The 3,373-nt window shown below is 48.9% G+C and overlaps 1 protein-coding gene across 4 annotated transcripts in view; it reads left to right on the top strand.

The window, feature by feature from the left end:
* Positions 1–9: 9 nt before the first annotated feature.
* VPS8 (VPS8, CORVET complex subunit) overlaps positions 10–3,373 on the top strand; it is a 193,963-nt gene continuing 190,599 nt past the window's right edge. For all 4 annotated transcript variants that reach the window (XM_019503787.1, XM_019503790.1, XM_019503789.1 and 1 more), the window contains exon 1: positions 10–82. The gene's annotated coding sequence lies outside the window, so the exon portion shown is untranslated. The remainder of the gene's footprint in view (positions 83–3,373) is intronic.

A 3,373-nucleotide genomic window follows, 5' to 3' on the forward strand; every position in this document is an offset into this window, starting at 1 on the left:
GCCGGGCAGCGAGGCTGCGCCGAGGGAGGGCGGAAGTCGGCCTGGGCTAGTCTCGGCCCCGGCCCCGGCCCCGGCCCTGGCGGTGAGTCCGCGCAGCCCCTGCCCCCAGTCCCGCCCCGCCCCTGACTTGGGGGTGCCCCTCCCGCCCATCAGCTCTGTGTGTGTATGTGTGTCTGTGGGTATGTATGTGCATCTGTATATACCTGTGTGTGTGTGTGTGTGTGTGTGTGCTTCTCTGTGCACGAACGCACCTGTGTGTGCATATCTGTGCATGTACCTGTGTGCGTGTGTAGACCTGTGTGTGCATGCATGTGTGTGGGTGTGTGTGCGCGCGCATGCATCTGTGTGGGAGGGTGTATCTCTGTGCACCTGCATACGTGTGTGTACCTGTGAGCACGTGTCTGTTATTTGCATGTGTGTGTATCTGCCTGTGCACACCTGTGTGCGGGCATGTGTGCAAGAGCTGCCACTGGCGGGCTCAGAGCCGAGGTCTGCCTGGCCCAGGCTGCCATGGTGTGGGTGCTCGGCTGTGGAGGACTGTTGGGAGCAGCCGCCAGACCCCTCGTCTACCCCGTGTCCCTGGGTGATGCGCATGTTCTGTCGGGGTGAGCCGAGGATGCGTCTCCCTTCAGCCTGGCTCTGCCTCCTGTGTGACGCGATGAAGCGTCGCTCTGCGGATGGCGCCAGGCAGTTACTGTGCTGCCGACCGGGCTAGCACGATGGACAGAATGATGCACGATGGCTGGGAAGGTGTATTGGTTTGGGCTAGAGCAGTGCAGTGGTTTCTGTAGTTGGCCAGTGTGGGAAAGAGAAGGCTAAACCACAGTGAGCTTGACAGCAGGTTTTTCTCCTCTGCTCCTCTGTCCCCCGCCCACACAGCTACATGGCACTTGTTACAGCACCATGCAGCAGTGCTGGTGTTAACCTGCTGCTGTCAGGGCTCTGCAGTTTGAGGGCCCTGAGCATGAGCTTCGCTCTGGGCGGCAGCCTCTCCTGGGGCCTGCTCCTGGTGCTTCTCGCTTAGCCCTATGGTAAAGCAGGAATAGTGCTCTCTGCCTTTGGGCTGAATGGACCAAATAAGTACCCGTGTTGGACAGCAGCAGGGAGCAGATGCTGAAAGGGAGGCGGGCAGGGTCTGACTGTCTTCTCTTGTGTGCAGCTCCCAGCATTGAAGGTCCAGGAAGTTTTGGTTCAGCGGCCGTGCCCCTCACTCGTGTGCTTAATAGCTACTGGGGCCCCTTTCCTGCAAGAATGTGTCCAGTCCCTTCTTGAATCTGGCTAAACTCTCAGCTTCTACCCTGTCTGGTGGACACAAGTCCTATGCTTTAATGATGCAAAGGGTGAAAAAGAGCTTCCTTATGTTTGTTTTCAACTTACTACCCACTCCTTTCATGTTGTGACCCCTTGTTCTTGTATGGTGAGACAGTAAATGGTAAATCCCTACTGACTTTCTCTTCACTAATTTAGTATTTTGTAAATGCTCATCATGTTCCCCCTCAAGTATCTCTTTTCTAACCTGAACAGGCCTACCCTCTTTAGTCTCTCCTCATCTGGAAGCCCCTCCATACCTCCAGTTGTCTTTGTTGCCCTGGTCTGGACCTTCTCTAGTCCTTCTATCTCCTTTCTGAGGGCTGGGGACCAGAACTCGGCACAATGCTCAACGTGTGGATGCACTGTGGATTTATTACGTGTTATCATTCTGGTTTGTTCACAATTCTCTTAATCGTTGCTAACTTTTTTTTTTGCCGCCTTGGTGGCTGCTGAGCCCTGAGCTGATGTTTTTACTGAACTGTCCACGCTGACTCCCAGATCTCTCCTGTGTGGTAACAGTGAATGTAGAGCCCATCAGAGTGTAGGTAGAGTTTGGGTTATTTTTGCCCATGTGCATCACTTGACCCTTATCTACATTAAATTTCATCTGCCATTTGATTGAGCAAATGGGCAACTATGCCAGATCCTTTGGTAGTTCCTCACCATCCACCTTGGTCTTTACCACGTTGAATAATTTTGTCATCTGCAAATTTGGCTACCTCACTACTCATCCCCTTTTCCAGATCATTTATGAATATGTTAAACAGCCCTTGTCCCAACACACATCCCTGCAGGATCCCACTGTTTACTTCTTTCCATCCTGAAAACTGGCCATTTATCCTCACTCTTTGCTTTCTGACCTGGGGGCCAATTTCTAATCCATGAGTGCACATTCCCTGTAATCCTGTGACTTTCTAAATTAGTCTCTGATGGAGGACCTTGTCAAAGGCTTTTTTGGAAGTCCAGATGTGCTATGTCAACTGGATCACCCTGATCCACCTGCTTATTAACACCCTCAAAGAACTCTCATAGGTTGGTGGGGCACAATTTCCCATTAACAAAGTCAAGTTGATTCTTCCCCAGCAAGTCATGTTCATCCACATGCTGAGATATTCTTTTTTTTTTTTCAGTCTTGTTCCTACCAGTTCTCCAGGAATAGAAGTTAAGACACACCGCCCTGTAGTTCCTTGCATCTCCTCTAGAGCCATTTTTAAATATGGGAGTCACATTGGCAGTCCTCTAGTACGAAAGCTGTTTTTAGCGGTAGTTTTTGTCCTACAGTTAAGCGGTCAGCAAATCCTGGTGATTTGCTACTGTTTAGTTGATCAGTCTTCTCTACAGCCTCATCTACTGAAACCACCCTTTGGGTCAGCTTGTCCCTAGGGAGGAGTGGATCTGGTGACAGAATTTCCCTAACGTCTTCCACTGTGAAGACAGATGCAAAGAATGCATTGAGTTTCTCAGTGATGGTCCTTTCAATCTTTAACATGCCTTATATACACCCTGATCATCCAAAGGCCCAGCTGAGCTCCTGGCAGGTCTTCGGCTTCTAATGTAATTAAAGGAATTTTTAGTATCTTTTGTGTCCCTGGCAAGTCTCTCCTCGAATTCCCTCTTAGCTTGTCTTATTTCACTTTTACTTTTGCTTTACTGTGCTCTTTTTTTATTTTCTTCATTAGGATTTGACTTTCACTTTTAAAAAGGAGCCTTTTTTTCTTTCCTTTTTTTTTTTTTTTGCTTATTGCCTCTGCAACTCTGCCATGAAACCATGCTGGTTTGCTTTTGGTGTGCTTTCCAATTTTTTATTTTTGGTACTCATTTGCTTTGTGCCTCCTGCAATTCTTTCACTTCTTTGCAGGCCCCTTTTAACTTCCATCGAACTAACTTCCTCATTTTGGTGTAGTTTCCCCTTTTAAAATTAAAGGGTACAGTGGTAGATTTTTCTTGTCTCCCCTGCTACATGGATGTCAAATCTAGTTGCATTGTGGTCACTATTGCCCAGTGGTTTAGTAACACAAACCCTTTGCACTAAAGGTGTTTCTCTGGTAGGTTCCAGGACTAG

Source organism: Gavialis gangeticus, unplaced genomic scaffold, assembly GCF_001723915.1.
Source record: "Gavialis gangeticus isolate Ggan-Ray unplaced genomic scaffold, GavGan_comp1, whole genome shotgun sequence".
Taxonomy (NCBI): Eukaryota; Metazoa; Chordata; order Crocodylia; family Gavialidae; genus Gavialis; species Gavialis gangeticus.